At 44.8% G+C, this 11,055-nt stretch overlaps 1 long non-coding RNA gene across 1 annotated transcript in view; it reads right to left on the bottom strand.

Moving 5' to 3' along the window:
• LOC144300226 (uncharacterized) overlaps nucleotides 1-10,699 on the bottom strand; it is a 28,941-nt gene extending 18,242 nt beyond the window's left edge. The window contains exon 1 of the long non-coding RNA XR_013366815.1: nucleotides 10,565-10,699. This is a non-coding gene — a long non-coding RNA (uncharacterized LOC144300226). The remainder of the gene's footprint in view (nucleotides 1-10,564) is intronic.
• Nucleotides 10,700-11,055: the final 356 nt, after the last annotated feature.

Below are 11,055 nucleotides of genomic sequence, written 5' to 3' on the forward strand. Positions count from 1 at the left end.
AGAGAGTGTCTCCTATGTTTTAGGCTACTCTTTGGTCATCTTTCCCATTGCTCTGAGCAATACTGGAAGCTTTTTCAATTCATCAAAATAGTTGTGTTTTTAAAAATAAGTATGTTTATCATTTCTTTTAAAATGTCCTTTTACTCATGTGACAAGATCCTGCTACATGTCCCTAATACCCTTTTCCTTTTCTTCCTTAGGAAGCTGTGCACATGGCTGATAAAAAGTACATTTCCTATAGCTAGGTGTGGCCATGTAACTAGGTTCTGGGAAATGGGAGAGAAGCAGGAGTGGTGTGTACAATTTGCAAAATCTCTCCTTGAAAGGAAGGGGTGTACCTTTATTTCTACCCTGCATCCTTCCTGCTGGTAGGGGTGTGGACAAATGGCTTCACTTTCAGACCCTACTGAAACCACAAAATGGCCTCGCAATGGGAGCTTTGCAAGGTAGAGTAGCAAGAAAGTTGGAGCCTGGTTTGCCCCTGGACAATCTGCTTCCAGCCTTTTACATGAGAGAGAAAGAAACTTTTTCTTCTTTAAGCACTTCAGTTTGGAATGTTTAGTCACTGGCAACAAGCCCCAAATCCTAATCATTAGACTTACCTACTTAAAAGTCTTTGGATGCCCCCCCACCCCATTCTCTGAAATCAAACCCAACCTTCCTAGCCTGGACATGAGATCTGAGAACACAGTTTGGTGCAGAAGAGTCAAGTGATGGTTGGACGTGTTGGCCATCATAAGAGGAAGGGGCACCACGGGTGTCATATTCATTAAGCATAAGAAGGCTGCCTTGTCTTTCCTTATTTGAATCCCATTTCTCCTCTAAGATGAGTCCTGCCTCCTAACCAAATGGCCTGTGTTTGGTCCCAGTATGCCCCATCGTCTCTCTGTCTCTCTGTCTCTTTCTCTCCCTCTTTCTTTCTCTCATCTCTATCGCTCTTTCCAACTTTTTCATTCTATTTCCTCTACCTAGAATTTTTCTTATACCTCTCACCTAAATATCACAGGTTCCCAATTTAGACCCAACCCATAGGTATCCCGAATTCTAGCTTTTTAACTTTCCACCATATTTTCTCTGAATTTCTATTGTGCTTATTGTCCGAGTTCTTAAGTGGCACGGATTATATACAACACATTGTATAGCTATTTGTCCCTTAAAGTGTATCTTGTTTTCTCAAACAGATTAAAGGTTGCCTGAGGACCAAAATCATTTCCAGAGTGTCTTTGCATCTTCAATAGCCCAGAATAGCAACTTGTACATGTTAAGAGTTCAGTAGCTGCTTGCTGCTGCTGTAAATGATGCCACCAATCGTAATAACAAACTTTGGCAGTGGATAACCCTCGAAAGTTTAGCCCTGTCACACCCCTCAGCAAATTCCTCATCCTTTAGACCCATCCTCTCTGTGGTCTTCAAGAGATACCTCCTGGGGACGCCTGGGTGGCTCAGCGGTTGAGCATCTGCCTTGGGCTCAGGGCATGATCCCGGTGTCCTGGGATCGAGTCCCACATTGAGCTCCCTGCATGGAGCCTGCTTCTCCCTCTGCCTATGTCTCTGCCTCTCTCTCTCTCTCTCTCTCTCTCTCTCTGTGCCTCTCATGAATAAATAAATAAAATCTTTTTTTAAAAGGGGGGAGATGGCTCTTGGAAGATTTCTCTGAACCATTCAAACCTATTTGTCCTGATTAGACTTTGTAAATACATCTCCAATTACTCATTATTTTATATAATAATCATTTGTTTGCTTGTTTATCTCTGCTCCTTGATTGCAAACTCCTGCAAGGTGAGTATTAGGTCTTATGCATCTTAGAATTGCTTGTGCCCAGCCAACCACCAATATATAATAGATACTCCATAAATGTTTGTTGAATAAATACATGAATGATAAATAAAGACAAAAGCCCGAGGAGGCTCATGACATCCCATTGAGTTTGCTATTCTGCCTTTCAAGCTGGTCTCTGGAGCCCGTTGACCCCAGGTCCCAGGCTTTCATAGCACCCTGGACATTAGCCATCCCCTTTGACGCCCACCCAGGTCACACGGTGGCCCCTCCTCTGGCTCCACTAAAATGACAATGAAGTCCATGTGAAACCAGCCTGCGTTCAAGTGAAACCAAGGAGAAAAGGTTGTTTGTCAAACTTCAAAGACAGATGTTAGCACTTCTCAGTTTCAGACTGAATCCTAGCCCTTGTGAAGTTCAACTTTCGTTTCTGCTTGGCCAAATGGAATTTCCTGATTCTATGTAAGAAAAGTTTAAGGGTCTCTATTAGAAGATGCTGAGGACTTTGGTGTTCTCACTTACGTGATTGCCCAATTTAATTTTGGTAACTAATATATACATCTCTCTTCTCTTAAAGAGCATAGGTTCTATAATTCAAAAATGTTTTCTTGAATTGCATATATATATACACACACACAATTTTATATATATACAAATTGTGTGTATATATGTATGTATATACAATTTTTTATATATACAAAAAAAATTTTTTTTGCCTTTGTTCTTGGCAAGATGTTCAGTCTGTTGCTCCACACTGATGTTCAAAAAACAGGTAGAGACAATCCCCAAGATCCAACTGTTACTGGCTTTTACTCCTGGGAGGAGAGAGGATTCAGAGAGCCAGACTGGGGGTGGAATGTGAGTGGGCTCTGTTCTCTACTCAGCTCTGACTCATGCAGCCTTGAAATCCTCTGTGCCTCTACGTCCCTGTCTGGAAAATGGGCTAATCGCTTTGCCTCCAATCTGCCTCCCAGGAATGTTGCAAGGATTAATGAGTTAATAACGTTTGAAGAGCACTTTGAGCTTCGGATGAAAGATACAGAAGAACAAAGTGTGATGGATATTATGCATAATTAAAAGCCCTAGCAGAAACATTGGTCTGAGTTAACCTCCAATGCCACAATAACCAGCACTCAGACATAGCGTGGAACTGGTATTCAAATATATATCATTTTCCCTAAAAGGGAATTTAAATCTGATACCATGATTATACTACACAAACTTGTTTCATGAGTAGAGCCATCATAATCACTGTGGGTAATTGTATGCTTCCATCATGACCCTGAGGTGGTGGTTATTGCCCTGGCCTGGGGCTGACGTACCCTTGGATTCTCATGTACCACACCGTGAACTTTTTAAAGAGAGACCTTTCTGAAGAAATTTTAGGGGCATCAAGAAGATCCACTGCCCCCAAACCATTTTCCTATGTGATCGTGGACTCCTGAAGTTCCTTTAATAGAAGACAAAACTCTTTTCAAATTATACAGAAGACTTCAAATACATGTACCACCCAGATGGCAAAGCAGAGTACCCAAGCCTATGAATTAGGTCTGCCCTGACATAAATGATGGCAGATCCCACCTCCCACTCAGCACAGGTGCTGGTAGGAAAAAGAGAACAAAGGACCTCAAGTTCAAGGGTAGAAATGAGGTCTTCCCCAATAAAAGGGTCCGGGTACCAGAAGGACAGAGTGAGATCCCAAACACCATCAGAGCCTCCTTCACCACTCCACAATGAACAGCGGCTGCAAAATACAGAACTGTCTCTCTCTCCTTCCTCCACAAAACAGCCTATGCTCACACCTACCCTACTGAGATGCACAAGGAATATATATATACAGGAAACCCTCGGGCAGGAGTGAAATAGCCCCCTGTGCTGCCCTTGCTAGTCTGTCAGGTGAAAAGGCATAATACCAAGAGCTCATCAAAAGTAATCACACTCACACTTCTCCCAAATGACCACGTATACCTTCTAATAGAGGCCTCAGAGCACTTCAGCTGTGTAAAGTGCTCTCTTTGCTTATCAAGTTGATGTCTGAGCTAGAGAGGACAGAAAGCAAGGTCTGCAGACTGGAGGTTATATTGTCCATCACCTCCACACTGGTCTGCTACTGACACTAAAGAAAAATACGGTGCTAGTGGAGAGGCTTCGGGGATGAACAATCTAGGCCAGAGAAGCAGGTGGCCAGGTGGCTGAGGGCGTAGAAACCAAGTCTGTGAAGACAGGCTCTTCAGCCTCAAGGGTAAAGCCTTGGTAATTGTGATGACTTCTTCACACATGTGAAGCACTGGCGTGTGACACTGGGGATTTGCTTTCTGTATGTCATTCCAAAACACAGAGCCAGGCCCAACGCCCAGCACGTGCACACATTTTAATCCAACAGAAGGACACACTCTCTAATAGCACTAACCCAAAATGGAGTTAGCAGTTTAGTGCACCTCCTAAACTCAGAGACTAGTGAGTGTGATGTAAGTCTCATTTAGTGATGCTTCATACCGAGGAGCATTTTTTTTTTAAGATTTTATTTATTCCTTCATGAGAGACACAGAGACATAGCCAGAGGGAGAAGCAGGTTCCCTGTGGGGAGCCTGATGCAGGACTCGGTCCCAGGACCCCAGGATCATGACCTGAGCCAAAGGCAGACGCTCAACCACTGAACCCCCCGGGTGCCCCAGCGAGAAGCATTATTGAGATACTGACCCGAGAGTGAGGAAAAAGAGCAAAGAAAAGCATAAGTGTCTGCAAGACCAGCTCAGACCCTGTGTCTAGCAAATTATTCTCTCAAGGCTCCTTTCCTTTCAATATTTCCTCCTATTTATTATTTAAAAAGTCTTGGAGAATTTTAGGATTCTTTATAAAGGATAATGATTTCCTACAGAATACAGGGCCTCACGTTGCTTTCTAAAACAAAGTCAAGGAATTCAAATAAATACAGATTATGATCTGAATCGTTTGGTGAAGTGGGTAGAAGGAAAAGCCATAGAAACCAGTGAGTTTGAGGCAGAGAAGGCGCAAGAAGGCCAAGGACGGCCCTTTGGCAGCGCGCATCCCCGCTCTGCCCTGTAGGTGGCAGCATTTGTTTGTGGCTGTCGCATCCCTTTTGAATGGCGGCTGGAGGGCAACCGGGTTGGATTGGAGTTCAGCAGCTTCAATTTTCTGAACATCCAGCATAATCAATGAAAATTTTAATATCATTAGGTGACTGACTTTGCTGGGGGAAAGAAAAAGCACACAGAAGTCGGTTCAGCCTGCCTGACGAAAGGGGAAGCGGGCTATTGATTACATGCAAGGTCATAGCTTCATCAGACTTGCCACTACCAACACATTTTTTTTACACTGACCACATATTGAACCCTTTACGTTTTGGTGGAAATCTACACCAATGCAACAAAAACTGTGGTTTGCCATTGTCTTGTCATTCTTGGGTAGATTTTAGGAAGAAACCGATGAAGAAGTAGCTAATGCTAATCCAGTGAAAATTCAGAAAGCCTGTGAACTGTGTCTACAACTTAAGCCAGGAACTTGGGCAAATGTTGCTTTTTATAAAGTAGGGAAAAAATCTAAGTAATGGAATATGTTTCTTAAGGTGTTTAAAAAAAAAAAAAAGCTGATGTGCCTTGAAACACCAAACATTCAGCTCCCTGTGCTGGAGTGTCTGTTAATTTATTAGCATGAACCCCACAGTAGGCCAGAGTGCGGAGTGAGAGCCAAGTCTCCTATGGCCACTACATTCAGTCTTTTGGAAAACTCAAAATACACAGTGTGTTAAGATCCTCTAGGGCAAGCATTCCCAACCAGTAGGTCAGGATCAACCTGTAGGTCACCAAGCTCCTTGGGAGGGTGGAGGGGACACCAAATCAGGGCTGGCTCCCAACACTACCCCCCTTCCCCCACCCGCCCTCAGGCTCCCATTGGGAAAAGGACAGCTTGGAAGGGCATCTCAGAGGCCTGCCCTGAGCCTGCTTTCAAGCCCTAGCTTCCCCTGTGCCCAGAGTGTCAATCCTTTGGGAAAATAAAAAAGGCGGTTCACTCCTGGGAGAGGTTGCTCACTCCTGCTGTGGGGTCAGAAAGCCCCACTCTTTGGGGGAATTTCCAAACTGTATTGTTTGTTTGATTTCCTGAAACCTGCCTACTACCCCTAAAAACCAAAAGCTATTTTGCATACTTGGGTTTTTTTCCTCCCTTTAATTAAAGAAAACTTGAGTTTTGTTTTTAAAATTTCACAGCTCACCTAGACATAACTGGATACCAGGGTAGAGTAAGGGTTTAGGGGTAACTTTTTTCAAAATTTGGTAAATGTTATAAAAAGAAAGGGAGATAAAGACACATCCAGTATTTTTAAAAGTGTCCTTTCAAAATATTAACTAATGCAGAATATTAACTAAATTAACTTATATGTAATACTTGAAACACATTATAGAAAAATTATAAGGCTTATATTGAAAACATGAGTTCTACAGGCAGGTTTAGTCTTGGAACTGTTACCGTATTACTTTGCTAGAGCTGCCACAATAAAATACCATAGGCTGCCTTATTTACTATTTTCTGTTTTCTAGTTCTGGTGGCTAGAAGTCCAAGATCAAGGTGTCAGCAGGGTTGGTTTCTTCAGGGGCCTCTCTCCTTGGCTTGCAGACTGCCATCTTGCCCCAGTGTCATCACCTGGTCTCCCTGTGTGTGTGTCTGTTTTTCCCCCTTCTTCTTCTTATGAAGACACTAGTCATATTGGACTGGGGGCGACCCTAATGACCTCATTTCGATGTAATTACCTCTTTAAAGACCCTATGTCCAGGGGCATCTGGGTGGCTCAGTGGTTGAGCATCTGTCTTTGGCTCAGGTCGTGATCCCGGGGCCCTGGGATCGAGTCCCACATTGGGCTCCCCACAGGAAGCCTGTGTCTCCCTCTGCCTGTGTCTCTCTGCCTCTCTCTCTGTGTCTCTCATGAATAAATAAATAAAATCTTTAAAAGAGAGAGAGAGGAGGTAATAATAAGATCCTCTGAGTTGTTCTGAGGGTAAACTGATACAAGGCTGCAAAGCACTTCACAGTGTTGAGAGTTTAGGGAATACTAGCTGTGATCTCTCCCCTCACCACCAATGAGGTAGCAGTAAGAAGACAACCCACATGGACACTCCCAAAGTCAAATGAAAATGCCCTGCAGCACTGAGTCAGAAATACCATGGTGGGAGGGATGGGCAAGGGGAAAAAGAAGGAAAACATGATTCCACACCTCTGCTCCTGCTCCTAACACACAGGTATCTCAGAGCAGAGGACTCCTGGAGCCTCCCGCAATTCCAACAAAAAGCCATTCACAAGTCTGACTTCCAGGACCAAACCAAACTCGGAATGAGGGCGAGGAAGGAGAGATGCACCTTCCTTTTCTCACACCAGCACCTGGCTTGGCACAGTGAGCCCGAACCCCCCACCCCACCCCCCACTGCCCCAGAGCTAGTTGTCAAGCAGAGAGGGGGCAATGGCCCAGTGACTGAGAGCCCCACTGCTCCCTGGCATGTTGTCTGGGATGAAGTTTTACAATCATACCTCTCCTGGCAGAGACAAAGCCTGGCCTGTCTGTCCCTGCTTTCTCCAGGGAAAACACCACAGCCATTAACCCAGTCACCCCAGGAGTTGTGACACCTGATGCTGGCATTGCAGTGAGCTGCTGAAACAGCATTGCAAGGTAGCCTGAGAAAGCCAAACCACAGGGTAGTGATTTCTTGCTGGGGTCAGGAAAGGGCCTCAAGAAAGAGCGACCAAGCATGTGTGTTCCAGAGATACAGGTACACGAAGATCGGCTGAGCGCCTCACTATTTTCTCCTTCACCACACCTTCTCACTGGTGTTGTTTTTAATTTATGACATGCGGTGCTAAAGAGACTGCCTATAGATTTAACATTGGCATTTCCTTCATGCAGCAATCCTTTGAATCCCATTTGCTGTAAATTTCTGCAGGGTGACATAAAAATGATCTTTTTTTTTATTACTGAGCACATGATAATGAGCTATTTTTTCCAGTACCGGGGAAAGGCTAGAATAAGGCACATAGGTTTTGAACCCCCAAACCCACTTCATTTGGCCTGGATCCAGGAGGAACGCTGTAGCTGTAGGGGCCCAGGTACAAACCGTCATACCATCCATTATTTTGTAAAAATACTAATGGAGCATGGCTCTAATCATATAATCTTTTGCATGCAAATAACTCAGACCATCACCTGATTTAAGGAAAGGATTTGTATGTGGCTCCATATGCCAGTTTCAGGAGGGTCAGCTTTTTTTCCATCATGTTAGTATGCTTCATAAAGTTGTCTATAGTTGCCATATATGTAGGATAAATAGAAGAAAAGGTGTAAATAGAAGAAAAATATATTCTCTAGCACCAATAAAAGGTTTCTGAGCTTCCACATGAAGAAAAGTGCGAAGTCAAATGTTTGGAACTAGGAGTTTACCTTGAGAAGTGAGAAGCTAAGATATTTCTTTCTCCCCCCTTCTACTGCCAGGGATGTGTCTTGTCCATGCCTCTCCATCAGTGCTCCTAATTCCTGCTTCAGCCCATGTCCCACTGTGTCCCCCCGGCCACCTCCAGCTCCTGCTACTTCCCCCGACCACACTCAACTCCTGCTGCTTCCCTCTGGCCACCCTCAGCTCCCGCTGTATCCCCCTGGCTAAGACCCCCAGCTCCCACTGTATCCCCCTGGCCACCCCAAGCTCCTGTTGTATCCCCCTGGCTACGACTCTCAGCTCCCACTGTATCCCCTTGGCCACCCCCAGCTCCCGCTGTATCCCCCTGGCTACCACCCTCAGCTCCCACTGTATCCCCTTGGCCATTCCCAGCTCCCACTGTATCCCCCTGGCCACCCCCAGCTCCCGCTGTATCCCCCTGGTTATGACCCCCAGCTCCCACTATATCCCCCTGGCTACCACCCCCAGCTCCCACTGTATCCCCCTGGCTACCACCCCCAGCTCCCACTGTATCCCCCTGGCCACCCCCAGCTCCCACTGTATCCCCTTGGCCACCCCCAGCTCCCGCTGTATCCCCTTGGCCACCCTCAGCTCCCGCTGTATCCCCTTGGCCACCCTTAGCTCCGCTGTACCCCCCTGGCCACCCCCAGCTCCCACTGCATCCCCCTGGCTACCAGCCCCAGCAATAGGATTCGTGGTCGGCAAAATAATGGCCAGCCAAAGATGTTCATGTCCCAATTCACAGAAACTGTAAAAATGTCACAGTACTTGGCAAAGGGGAATTAAGATTGCAGATAGGAATTAAGGTTCTTAATCAGCCGACCTCAAAATAGGGTTGTTATCCCAGGTCACCGTGGAGTAAGGACAAAGGTCCTTAAATATGGAAGAGGTGGCAGAGGAGTCAGGGCCAGAATGACGTAATGTGACAAAGGCTCAGCCAGCCATTGCTGGCTTTGAAGATGGAGGAAAGGGGCCAGTAGCCAAGGAATGTGGGTCACCCCTGAAAGCTGGACAGGTGAGAAACCGGGTCCTCCCCTAGAGCATCCAAAAAGGAACACAGCCCTGCTTGCACCTTGATTTTGGCCCAGGGAGACCCCTTTGGGACTTGTGACTTCCAGAACTATAATATAATAAATTTGTGCTATTTTTAAGCTACTAAGTTTACGATAATTTGTTACAACAGCAGTAGGAAGTCCTACACCACCTCTTCCTCTCGGCCCTCTAGAACTAAAGGGGGAAAGGGCGTCTTGCTGTACCTGATTAATAGGTCTCTCCACTGTCCTTGCTTGCCTCTTAGATCTTTCATCACGTGCGTAACCCACAAATCCATGTTCCTGACTGGACTGTGACTGACCCATGTACCATAAATGCAAACGGGTATTTAATTTTCTAAAAGCATCCAAATGGTAAGAGGAAAAATGCTAGCTAATAAGTTAGTTACCTCTGCAGCTAAGTTAATATACTGCAGTGTCCAAATATATTTTTTGGATGCCTTTTCCAGTTGAAGACTCTGCATCCATATATCTATACTTACATGAGTTAAATACTGAATGCTTGGCATCTCTGATCAAGCAAAAGAAGGAAGTACACATGACATGGAAGACCTCGCTCTGAAGAATTTTCTTCCTAAAATCAAAAGCTCGCACATTTCCCTTCAGTGTCTTGCCAGATCTGCCCAAACCTGCTCTAAATAACCAGTGCCATCAAAAACTCACCTCACAAGTTTTAACCATGGCATTTTTCCCTATTAGGATTTCATAGGAATATTAATAATGCAATCTTCCTGCCATTTTGGCAAATGCAATATCATGCATCATTGCCGGTCTCTTTCCTAAGAGGCCTTAGGCCTTCTAGGGAGGGGGTGTTTTAAGTGGAGTTAGTTTAGACATTTAGGAAAAGCTGTTGTAGCCCAGATAGTATCGGCTAAATTATAAAACATTTACTTTACGAAAGGCTTTAAATATTCAGTTTCTTCTTTATAGCTCATTTAAAGACATTATTTTGTTTGAGAAAAAGAGCATTCACCATTTATAATGAAATAGTCCACCTAGGGGTAAAAAGAAGTCTCCTTCCTCATTCTTTTTCACACAACTGCTCTGTTCTTGAATGTACAAGAGCGTTTCAGGACCTTGGCCCAACGGATAGTATATTAGTCTCCTAGTGCTGCAACAACAAATTCCACAAACCTAGTGTCTTAAATCAACATAAAGTTATTATCTTATAGCTTTGGAGGTCAGAAAAGCAGACTGAGTCCTTTAGGGCTAACATCAAGGTGCCAGCAGAACAGGTATTTCTGAGACTCCAGAGAAGAATCTCTTCCTTCTCACTTTTACCTTTTAGAGGCTGCTGATGTGGCTTGGCACATGGTCATACCACTTCAGTCTGCTTCACATGGCCTTTTCATCTGCCTCTGACTCCTCCTACTTCCCTCTTGAATGGACTCTTGTGACTGTATTGGTCCCACCTGGAAATTCAGAACATCTGTCATTTCAAGATCCTTAATTTAATCACATTTGCAAAGTCCCTTTTGCATATAAAGTAATAGTCACAGGTGCTGGGGATTAGGACATGGACATATTTGGGGGGTTATTTTTCAGCCTTCCATAGACTACTTTCTGGCCCCCAAAGATTCACACTCATCCCACATGCAAACTGCAAGCAGCCCCATCCCAAGGTCCCCAGAGGCCTTAACTCACTACTAGTCCAAATTCTCATCCAAGTCTCATTGGTGCCAATCTCCCAAATCTCATCTAAATCATCCAAATCAGGTATAGGTGAGTCTCCATGTAACCCATTCAGCGGCAAAATTCCTCTCTTTCCATAG

Source organism: Canis aureus, chromosome 28, assembly GCF_053574225.1.
Source record: "Canis aureus isolate CA01 chromosome 28, VMU_Caureus_v.1.0, whole genome shotgun sequence".
Taxonomy (NCBI): Eukaryota; Metazoa; Chordata; class Mammalia; order Carnivora; family Canidae; genus Canis; species Canis aureus.